This window comes from Pygoscelis adeliae, unplaced genomic scaffold (genome assembly GCF_000699105.1).
Source record: "Pygoscelis adeliae isolate BGI_AS28 unplaced genomic scaffold, ASM69910v1 Scaffold138, whole genome shotgun sequence".
In the NCBI taxonomy this organism is placed as follows: domain Eukaryota; kingdom Metazoa; phylum Chordata; class Aves; order Sphenisciformes; family Spheniscidae; genus Pygoscelis; species Pygoscelis adeliae.
In genome coordinates this window covers 726,189-738,688 of record NW_008825265.1, presented here as the reverse complement: position 1 = coordinate 738,688, position 12,500 = coordinate 726,189, and positions in this window count along the sequence as shown.

Here is a 12,500-nt window from a genome sequence, read left to right as displayed (position 1 = left end):
GTACTTAGGCTGACTCCAGTGTTGAACTAAGACTCCCTTTTAGCATAAGCTTGTTTACAAAATGTGCAATAGGCACATTTTGATATCTGGCTTAGACTCAAGCTTTCCCAACAGTGTCAATATACCCTTTGGACTGGGGTGACAAGTAAATAGCCTTCATTCTCCATGAAACAAGAGTGATATTTAGATTCCTGTCTTTAATACAAGTTTCATTTTTTGCTGGTTAAGGTCCCAGTTCCACAAAGCATTCACTCAGATGCGTAAGGTCTTTACTGGATAGCAAAGGACAGTAAAAATGGGGCAGATAGTATTATTTCATCACCACTGTCACACACATAGAAATTTCAGCAACAGCGTTCAAATTATGGGCTAATAAAGTCCATATTTGGTAGAAAACATTCAGGTCAATTTCATACATTTTTATGGTATCACAAAAAAATTTGAGTTTGCAAGCACAGTGTACAACTTGCATATGTGGTCTTCTGGGAATATAATTTCAAAATTATTGCTACAGTGGAATTACTGTATAAACTATTTGCTGGAGGGAACAATTTAAATGGGTCACATGTTCCTTCAATTACTTGCTTGGGAAGATTTCCCAGATTACCCAGTAACAACATTAGTGAACAGATAAATTACCCAGTACTTAATTTACTTAGTAAAATATTTAATTAGTGATTCAATTACTAAGTAAAGACATTGCTCACTAAAGGAATTAATTAATCCTGAATGTCTTGAAATTACTAAACAATCCACTATGAGTTATTTCCAGAATGGGTGCATTATTTTATTACTATTAATAATTTCAGTGCAGAGTTATTCCCTTTAGGGAAGACTGCAGATGATTCAAGTCTGAACTTGAGAAGAGTTGCAGGCCTGCCTCCAGGACTAGTAGTAGAAGCATGTTTTACTTGAGAGACTGGAATTTAATAAAGAAAGCTGTCAAAGGGATTAAACAAGGAAAGTCCATGGTAGAATAGATCTCTTTTGGGAACAGAGAAGGTAAAGTTGCTACCCAGTGAGACAGGGTGAAAAACCATAAAAGTAATTGACTTGAGTAAGCTACAAATTCTGAAATGGCTCCCTACTGTGGAATAATGACCAACACAGGTCAGTGCTGCAGCCAAGCCTGCCTCCACTTATCATCACAAAGGGAAAAATGGGTTACCAGAACAGTGGGTCTTGATGAGAAAATTCGGACTGATTTTGACATGCCACAGTAGAGATAAGTGAAGGCTAATAGTAATTGAATTATTTCTCTTCTTCTGTGGTTCTCTATGGTAGCTCAAGCTGTGTTAACTAATGACTTTCTACACAGGCAGTTCAACTCAGAGATTTCATTTCAGTGTGTAACCAGGCAGGGGACCCTACTACCAGAGACTTTGTCTTGCTGGACCTGGAGTTTCAAAAACCGACAAAAACTACAATGCTTATTCTGTCTGCTTAAAACTTGTCCAAAATTAGTATAGTTTTGGAATGCCAAAGGTTGCTGATTTTTAAAATTGAATGAAAATTTGGAAGAGCTGCTATTAGAGTTAGTGCCAGTTTTCAAGGTGCCAGATTGCTGCTCTGACAGAATAATACTGGCTATTATATATATGACTGTATAACTGTATGTCCTGGTTTTGGCTGGGATAGAGTTAATTTTCTTCCCAGTAGCTGGTACAGTGCTGTGTTTTGTATTTAGGATGAGAACAATGTTGATAACACACCGATGTTTTAGTTGTGGCTAAGCAGTGCTTACACTAGTCAAGGACTTTTCAGCTTCTCATGCCCTGCCAGCGAGAAGCTGGGAGGGGGCACAGACAGGACAGGTGTCTGAGGAGACACTGTATGAGGAGAAGACTCATGCATATGTGCACACACATACCCTGTAGTATCCTAGAAATCTGAGGAAAACCGAAATGATCCACATGGAAACGCTATGCTGCCCCAACTGTGGTAGTCCCAACAAAGGACTCTGCCCACTGCTGTATTTTTAACAGGGATTCTCTTCAGATGTACTTTCTCTGCTAGGGGAAAAAAAAAAAAAAGTTCTGGAAAATTTAGACACTGAAACATAATAAGGAAGGACTGACTGCATAGAAATACACAAGCATACATTTGCCAAAGGAAGGACACAGAGTTTGGAAATCCATCCCATTTCTGAGTACTGTGGATATAGACCCAGTCGACTTTGTTCCAAGACATAGCTCTTAGATTAATTGGTAACTCAAGGAAGGTTCACTAAACAAGATGGACTATAACCCTGATGCTACAGCTGTGTGTTACATTTAAAATGCTGGGAACTTGGTCAAAAGGAGCTTGAAGAGATGATGTCTTCAGAAAGAGTCTTCTGATAGAATGTGTTGGGGTTAGAAAATGGCCTTGAAGAAAGGATTTTGGTGCATGAAACTACATGTCCTTATGAAATGAGTGAGGAACTGAGCTGGGGTGCCACCGTGCTCTATCATGTCACGACTTTTGCTAAATAGTACTGGCAGCTACAAGTGGAAGAATGTGCTTCATTCTGTACAAAGATGATGTAATCAGTCAGCAATCAAGCATCTTCCTTATTCCTGAAGGCACAGCATCTCCAGAGAACTTCTGTGATTTTTTTTTTTTTTCTGTTAGAATTTACTTATATTTTTTACCTTGTGAAAATGATTTGATTTGACAGACTTCTCTCTGGATCCCAACTCCACTAGGAGCCATGCTTTTAGAAGTTAATCCTTTCAGTCTTGGCTGATGTGGAGTCAGGAGACTCTGGTATGCTTGGAACTGTAGACCAAAAGAACGTTGGAAAGACATCTGGAAAGCCCCTGAGACACAGAGCTTCTATTTTGTCAGATTCCCTTCTACATATCACAGCATACCAATTATGCAACTGAACATGCTCTTCTATATTTGTTAAGAATGCCTAAATTCATTGGATGGGAGTGTGTTATGCATCCTGATATAAAAGTATCGTTTAACATCATGCTGAGGAAATTTTTACAGCCAGCTCAGGCATGGCACTTGAGTCTTGCTTCAGGTGTATCCTCAGTACTATGAAAACTGATTCTTTGCTGTTGTGCTGCTTCTATATGTACCTCCTTCTTAGAAAGAAAAGAAGTCAGTGAAGGTTACTACATTTTCAAAAGATTAGAACAGGCTGCAAGCTGAGCATGTTTCAGGTGTCTTATCCTATTTTGTGTTACTCCATTCTGCATGTGCAGCCACTAGAAACACAGAACTCCAGCATCAGATTTCTGAAAACAGATTTCCACTTGATAGTATGTTTTTGTTATAGAAAATTGAAAACATTAGTATCTTTGCATTATGACTTACAAAACATCAATACAAGAAGTATTCTCTTTTTTTATTTCTTGGGATTTTTAGGGAGAAAATCTGAACTGTTTCAGCCCACTATTACTTTTCAATAAGAAAAGGAAGCTTGCAAACTACTGAGAAAGCAGCAGCAGGTAGGTTTCCAGGCAGGCTGATACCACAAATAATGGCTTCATTTCCACAGACAGTGTTTCTTCTTTGGGTCATTGCCCTACGGAGGTGAACAAGAACCTCTCGTGGTGTGTGAGACTTACGTCTAGAGTTCCTCCTCCTAGTCATTGACTGCAGAAGGCTTTTGGGATATGAGAATCCTGGAGATACCAGCATAAAATGTAATTGTTGTGACTAGTATGGCCACACCTTTCTTTCTCTGCACTCCCCATGCTCTCTGTATGATGGAATGACCTTCCTGCTGTGATCCTGTATATTTATGCACCCCCAGTGTGTTTTCTGCATTACCTCAGAAATTGAAAATGCTGCCATTAAATAGGGGCTACATGAAGGAAGTTTCTTGGGCGACAGCCAGCTGGATGCAGTTTCTCTCCTCAACTCATACATGGAAACTATCCTTGTGGGATAGAAAAAGGAATATGATAGGCAGAGAATTAATAAATCCAGTACAGAGTTAAGCTGACATGGGCTGCCCACCTTCTCATTTTTCCCAGCTATTAAAAAAAAAAAAAAAAAAAACAAACAAACAAAACAGCAAAAATCACATGTGGATACTGTATTTTATTTCAAGAACATTAATGAGAATGTAATGACAAATTTACAACAAACTTCTTGATCCAGAGTCCTGAGGTGGCCTACAAGAATCTGTCATCAACCTTCAAGAGGAAAAATAGTCAGCACCCAGGAAGGAATAGGAACAAATCAGCTGAAAGTTGAATAGATTGAACATTTCTCTGGTACATTCCTAACCATCCTTCTACAGAAAATTTTGAATTCACAAGCTCCTTCCAGAACATTTTCTCTGCTCTACTGCATCGGAGCTTGTTTTCTTTGATTTGTCCTTAGGACCTGAGCACCTGTTCCATGCTGCACCCTTTGCTGAATGGGGTGAAACAATCCCCTGTTGTGAATATGAATTTACCACTGCAAAAGACAAGATGGAAAATGTAACATTTTCCCACAGTATGTTATTTGAGGGTTATTTCTACACAGACATTGTAATATGTCACTACATAACTTAGCCAGCTGTTATGTCCCTCGGCTACCAAATTCCAAGGCAACCTGCTGTTCTTCTGAAAGATTGATCCTCTGGGTTTCTTTCTGTAACATACAACCTTTTCTCCATTTTTTCTGTTCTGTAGTAGGGGCTTGGAGGTAGGAGAGTTGACTCTGTATATTTTGTATTTATCTTTCTTATGCTAAAAAATCTACATATGTTTTTTATTTAAATGAATCTTTAATTTTTTAGCCTTCTAAAAAATGCTTCTCTTTCATCACTAAAAGTTTTGGAACGGGTTTTAACTGCTGCTACACTATGAGCCTTAGGTAGAACCAACTTTCCTGAAGACTAGGTGGTACTAAAAGAAATCCCACAAATATTTATTGCATCTTAACAACAAAAGTGTTTATGAATTTCCCTATCTCTCAAATAAAGAAAAAGAGATCACTCACTTGCCATTTTCATATTCTGAAAAATGTATTTTTCCTGATGTAATGATAGAAAGGCATCGTGCATCTGAACTTAAATCTCAACTATATTACTTTCTCTGTGTTTCACTGTTCAACTTTTCAGTGAATCACAGCAATTTTCTCATCTGTCTCCTCTCTGTCCTAACCTAGGAATATTCAAACAATGCTTTACAATGTTTTTCCAAAGTAGCACTATAGAAAATTAAATGTAACTTTCTTTTTGGCAAATCTGGCCTTTAACAATGTTACGATATTTATGCCTGACATCTTTTGCCTCCTGCAGCAAACTCTTTCATTCAGTATTGAGCTGACTTAAATTTGGGGGTGGGAGCAGGGGAAGGACAAAGCTTTGACAAATTAACCTTGAAAAGCAAGATTATTACTGTATATTCGTCTCTTCCTTTCTGAGCTCAGATGTGAGCTGCTGCTTGCTATTGAGAATGAATTAATTACCTGGTCTGCAAAACTAGCCCCTCTCTCAAAAATCTTGCAAAACTTAATGATCTAGTTGGCTTTCCTATTGAGTGCCTCTGCTGCTAAGTTAAAAAATTAAAGTGGTACCTAATTCCCTGTACACATCTGGTCTTTTAAACAAGACTTAGGTGCACAGCACTTTATTGTCCCTTCTGGTGTCTGTTTCATTTTTCATCTCTTCCACATTTTGCCTTTTATTTGTGGCAGCACCCATTCTAATGGTTTTCATGCTATTATGAAGAAATTCAGAGGCACTCACTGTGTGAGGAGTTATTTTCTTCAACCAGAAATATCAGCAGCATATGGTAAGGTTTCCTCATCCTGGAGGTATGAGTTCCCAATTATTTACTTCTCTGTGTTTGGCCTTTTCCTTTCATTGTGCTCCACGCACTTGAAGCACACTTGGAGATTTTGCTTGCATGTAACAACACAGAATCCTTTTAAATTTCTTTTAACTTTAACTTTTAAGTTAATAACATTTAATTTAAAAAATAGCCTGGCAAGACTTGTGATCTTAATAGCTTCTCTCTTCACCAGTGTCAGTCAGGATGAATCTTTCTTGAACCTGGCTTAGCAGAAGTATAAGTTTCACACAAAGCTGTTTGTGGCTCCAAACCTAGTATAAGTCCTTGCACTATTCTTCGGAAGCTCTTTCTTCTCCTTTTCTATTTTGAAATCCCCTTTTGTTCTGTAAATGCAACAGGATTTTGGCTTGGCTGATATCTGCCATGGCCCATCTATGTTCAAAACCGTCTCAGAATAGCTATTATGTAATAGCTCTTCTCCACTAGGTTTTCACTAGAATCCTTTTATTATTATTTCTGCTTTCCCGCACCTAAGGCACTGATAAAAGGATACAGAAGTTCAAAAAAATCCCACTCCTCAAATGTCTATTCCACCTCTTCGCTAGAGATTAATCCCTCTATAGAGGGAATAATATAGGCTTCTGTGGAAAGTCTGGAGGATTGACTTAAATTGATGATGATGGTGAGTTTAACTAGGCTCCTGGACATCATATTGAAGCAGTGGAAACACATTCTTTATCCCCTTTTGCAACCTCTACTCTGAATATGTGTACACTGGGAAACCTTCAGTAGAGCGATGGGGGCAAACTGCTAAAGCTGAACTGCCACAGTTGTCTTGCAATGTCAAAAGGAGTCCTACCCATGCCTGTTGAAGGAGTCCTATCCATGCCTTCTGCACAAGTACTTGTGTAGCCATGCAATGAAGTGAACTGTGGAACTAGCTGGCAGGAAGAAATGAGCAAAACACTTATTTTTGATCTCCATAAGTTCCCTGATCTAGTTAACCTTCCAGCCATGCAGACAACTGTACTGGAACAAGGGAGTAGGTAGAAGTCATGGGTAAATGAGACTGGGCCTGATTCTTTTGATAGAAGGACTTACATCCGCAGGCTTACATCCGCTTAAAGTATTAACTGAACTGCAGCCTAAGTGAATGAACTCTTTCAGCCTTTTTTGGAAGTGTCTTCAGCTGAATTACAGTTAAGTATTTGATAGAAAATAACTTTGTGCATTGAGAATGAATATTGAAGAAATAATTGTTGCCAAATGAGTTGATAAATTAAAGCACATATTCCTTATGCAGACAGTTCTTGAGCTAGGGGGTGAAGAGATTTCCTGTTAAAGATGTAGTGATGTTTAACAAGTATCATCCAAATGATGATGTTTTTGTTATAGCTCTTGAGAATAGATTGTCCGAATGTCCAGCGAGAGATTTCTGCTGTTCACGGAAGAAGTTTAAAATTCACTTACCCTGAATTATTCCCCTCCTAATTGTCTTGGATCTAACATTATTTTGGCAGATACATTCAATCTGTTTCACCACTCCACTGAAATATCCCCAGAATACTGTATTTCCCAGCACTTATTCTCTTTGTGACAATAGTTGGAATCAAATATCAGCATTGGGATTGACCACAGCTTTTATACAGAACATCTTCCACTGAATATGGAAACTTAAAGGGGAGTCATTTTTCCTTCATTCTTTTGAGCTTCTGCTCCCAGCTTTGCATGGGTAAGCTCAGCTGCTTACCCTCTTTTCCAGTGCTCTTACATGTTTCTTTTCCATTCCTCCTTTAGACAGACCAACAACAGCAAAGTAAAGCATGGGCCTTCATATCTTTGCCTGAATGACTCCACTAATAAATGTCAAATAAGAATGCATGCAGAGTTTGTAAGTAGAACAAAGAAAAACTGATCTTTCACCAGCTGCAGGGTCACCATAAATATCCATGGATTTAACTGTACGTGCACATGAACCACGGTCAAAGACAGCTTAACTCCTCTTAGCTATATTAACTCTGCGAGACTAATAAGAATAAGAGGTATAGGACCTGGCTACTTGAGCAAGATCAAAGCTCACTTTACTACTAGAAGAGGATATCCAATTAGAAATTTAATCTAGTTTTACTTAAGTTCTTCAACTGCATGCTTTTAGTTGATTCTTTTGACTCTTCCTGACCTTTTCATCTTGGAGGTGTGCCTTAGACAGTGAATGTAACAGGGTAGGTACATTTTGTAAGAAGGTGTCATTTTCCATAAGTGGTTGATGATTAATTGCTTGATACACATTTAAGATGATTCCAAATTGCCTCCCAGTGGTCAGAAGAAAAAACTGGATTTTAACTGCAAACAAATCCTTATACTAGCCTATATGTATCTCCCTAATAACAGCTATTTCAGAATAGCAAGTTCAGTAGCTTTCAGAGCAAAGATGGACTTTAGAAGGGGATGTAAACAGCTCGTGTGCATAGACTTCAATATTCCAAAAATTCATCTATTTAAAACTTGGTCTATTTAAAATTAATACAACATCAATAACAATAATCATACACTTCTATCATTCACAAATTCTGTTCTGTATTGTTCGTTAACCTAACCTCAGCAGAGTAGAATGGTCTCATTTCCAAGGCTATATATTCTCCTTGGGTTTTTTGCATCCATACATTGTTGCATCATTTGAAAACACTTTTCCTATAGCCTACCTTGCTAATTTGATTTTTTTAATTCTCATTTGCAATTTTCGTATTAATTTAAGAACAATTCAAGCAACTTCATTAGGCCACTAGCTATACACTCATCAATGGTGGAGTTCAATTTGCAGGCCCAACTTACAATAATAATCCTTACTTGTGCAGCTTCACACTTGCACAGGATCTGTCCTGGGAATCCCCTGGCAATGATCTCAGATGTGCTTGTATCTCTTCTTTGTGATATTGAAAGACGTCCAGTGCAGCTACAGAAGAGGTTTTAAATTTCACTCACAAGTTCAACTGTTCAGGTATAAAGGTTCACTGATTGCCATTCATCATACAAGCAAAACTTAGCCAAGTGAATGTGGACTGGGATATATAGGACCAGACACTGAAATGGTAAATGTCTGCATTTTGCAAAGTGTTTCTTGTTGCTTACTAAACAGAAAAGTGAGTGAAATACAATGTAGAGAAAGGAAAATGTAGAAAGACCTCAGTTTGAATGGGAATGTGTTTCTGAGAAGTTTTATTTTAAAGATGAATGGATTATCTTTTCATCTGTTAATCATGTACATTAAACTAATAGATACTAGGGATGTATATTCATTTTTGCAGTCTTTTATTTTTAAATCATGAACTGCACAGCATCCTCAGAAAGCAAAAAAGCCCAAAATGGAGCCTGGCTCAAAGCCAGGTCTGAGGAGAATGGCAAGGAAAGAAGAGAGAGCTGTAAACTAAGGGTAAACTTTTTCCAAATGAGGTTGTACAGCAGTGGGTGTAACTGAAGATTCCACTTGCATCCTTTTTATATGTGTTTTGGGCACAGTTCTTACTGCAAAATGCTTTTCTTCTTTCTTGAACACTGTATACCAAGATGATACAAAACCACTATTATCTAAATACTCCAGGGAACTCTTAAAATAATTCTCTGCTAGTTCTGGTTAACATTTTTAAATTGCTTTCAAATACTGTACTTGTTTTTTTCTTCAACTTCTTAGTTATGTTTTGTGGATATGGGGGATGGAACAGTTGCATGAATACTAAACACATTTTTTTCACCACAGCTCTATTTGAGCTCTATTTGAGCTCTAATTTATTATTATGAAACTCCCACATTAGGATCTGAACTAAAAAAAGTTTATTTTGTAGGAAGATAGCAAAACCCCTTTTCTTGTACTGCTTTACTAGACACATACATTTAAAACATCCTAATTGGTCCATGCAGAGTCAGGTTTTCTTATCATTACCAAAACGCCTTTCTTTTATTACAGTGAGGGCAGACACAGCCTTCTGCAGTTACAATGCAGGAGGCACTACAAGCTGAAAGTTGGATGGTTTTCCTTCTCGCCGGATAAGCAGATGAAGACACGGCTTCGGGTCTTTCCTCAGACATAAGCAGAACTCGGGCTGGAGCAGGGGGCTGGCAGTGCAATCAGAGACAGCAGTGCCAACCTCCACTGTACCTGCTGTCCTCACTGCTCCTGGCAGTGCTCAGATGCCACTCCGCCCACCTGGAGGTTTCTGCAAACCCCAATTTGACCTTTTTTTTTTTTGAATGAGAGGTATGGTTGAAGGATCGGGAGCACAGGTAGTGTTTTCCTCAATCCCTACAGTGGCAGGGAAGGACACTGAACGGAACAGGAGAACACACCTGATCAACACGTGGCTCAGGGGCTGGTGCCGTCGGAGGAGTTTTGGCTTTTTTGATCATGGGGAGGTTTACATGGCACCGGGCCTGCTGGCAACAGATGGAGTCCAGCTGTCTCGCAGGGGGAAAAGGGTCATTGCTCATGAATTGGCAGGGCTCATTGAGAGGGCTTTAAACTAGGTTCGAAGGGGGAAGGGGACAAAACCGGGCTCGCTAGAGATGAGCCGAGGGGTGGCATGCTGATGCCGGGGGTGAAATCGATAGCCCAGCTCAAGTGCATCTACACCAATGCACGCAGCATGGGCGGCAAGCAGGAGGAGCTGGAAGCCATCGTGCAGCGGGAGAGGTATGACTTAGTCGCCATCACAGAAACGTGGTGGGGTGACTCTCACGATTGGAGTGCTGCAATGGATGGCTATAGACTCTTCAGAAGGGACAGGAGAGGAAGGAGAGGCGGCGGGGTGGCTCTGTATGTTAGGGAGTGTTTCGATTGTATAGAGCTTAACGATTGTGATGATGATGCGGCTGAGTGTTTATGGGTAAGGATGAGGGGGAAGGCCAATGAGGCAGATATCCTGCTGGGAGTCTGTTATAGACCACCCAACCAGGATGAAGAGGCCGATGAAGCGTTCTGCAAGCGGCTGGCAGAGGTGTCTCGATCGCTGGCCCTTGTTCTCGTGGGGGACTTCAACTTCCCGGACATCTGCTGGAAATACAACACGGCAGAGAGGAAGCAGTCTAGGAGGTTCCTGGAGTGTGTGGAAGACAACTTCCTGACACAGCTGGTAAGTGAGCCTACCAGGGGAGGTGCCTCGCTCGACCTGCTGTTCACAAACAGAGAAGGACTGGTGGGAGATGTGGTGGTCGGAGGCCGTCTGGGGCTTAGCGACCATGAAATGGTAGAATTCTCAATTCTCGGTGAAGTAAGGAGGGGAGGCAGCAAAATTGCTACCATGGACTTCCGGAGGGCGGACTTTGGCCTGTTCAGGACGCTGGTTGAGAGAGTCCCTTGGGAGACCATCCTGAAGGGCAAAGGGGTCCAGGAAGGCTGGACGATCTTCAAGAAGGAAGTCTTAAAGGCGCAGGAGCAGGCTGTCCCTGTACGCCGCAAGAAGAACGGGCGGAGAAGACGACCGGCCTGGCTGAACGGGGAGCTTTTGCTGGGACTCAGGAAAAAAAGGAGAGTTTATCACTTGTGGAAGAAGGGGCAGGCGACTCAAGAAGAGTACAGGGATCTCGTTAGGTCGTGCAGAGAGGAAATGAGAAAGGCAAAAGCCCAGCTAGAACGCAACCTGGCCGCTGTCGTTAAAGACAACAAAAAAAGTTTTTACAAATATATTAATGACAAGAAGAGAGCCAGGGAGAATCTCCATCCTTTATTGGATGCGGGGGGGAACATTGTCACCGAGGATGAGGAAAAGGCTGAGGTACTTAATGCCTTCTTTGCCTCAGTCTTTAGCAATCAGACTAGTTACCCTCAGGGTACTCGGCGCCCTGAGCTGGAAAACAGGGATGGCGAGCAGGATGAACCCCCCATAATCCAAGAGGAAGCGGTCAACGACCTGCTACGTCATCTGGATACTCACAAGTCTATGGGGCCGGATGGGATCCACCCGAGAGTGCTGAGAGAGCTGGCGGAGGAGCTAGCCAAGCTGCTCTCCATCATCTATCAGCAGTCCTGGTTAACGGGGGAGGTCCCGGACGACTGGAGGCTGGCCAATGTGACGCCCATCTACAAGAAGGGCCGGAAGGAGGATCCGGGGAACTACAGGCCTGTTAGCCTGACCTCAGTGCCGGGGAAGATCATGGAGCGGATCATCTTGAGGGCGCTCACAAGGCAGGTGCGGGACAACCAGGGCATCAGGCCCAGCCAGCACGGGTTTATGGAAGGCAGGTCCTGCTTGACCAACCTGATCTCCTTCTATGACCAGGTGACCCGCCTAGTGGACAAGGGAAAGGCTGTGGATGTGGTCTACCTGGACTTCAGTAAGGCCTTTGACACCGTCTCCCACAGCATTCTCCTGGAGAAGCTGGCGGCTCACAGCTTAGACAGGTGGACTCTGCGCTGGGTCAAAAACTGGCTGGACGGCCGGGCCCAGAGAGTTGTGGTAAATGGAGTTCAATCCAGTTGGCGGCCGGTCACGAGCGGTGTTCCCCAGGGCTCAGTATTGGGGCCAGTTCTGTTTAATATCTTTATCAATGATCTGGATGAGGGGATCGAGTGCACCCTCAGTAAGTTTGCAGACGACACCAAGTTGGGCGGCAGTGTTGATCTGCTCGAGGGTAGGAAGGCTCTGCAGAGGGACCTGGACAGGCTGGATCGATGGGCCCAGGCCAACTGTATGAGATTCAACAAGGCCAAGTGCCGGGTCCTGCACTTTGGCCACAACAACCCCATGCAGCGCTACAGGCTTGGGGAAGAGTGGCTGGAAA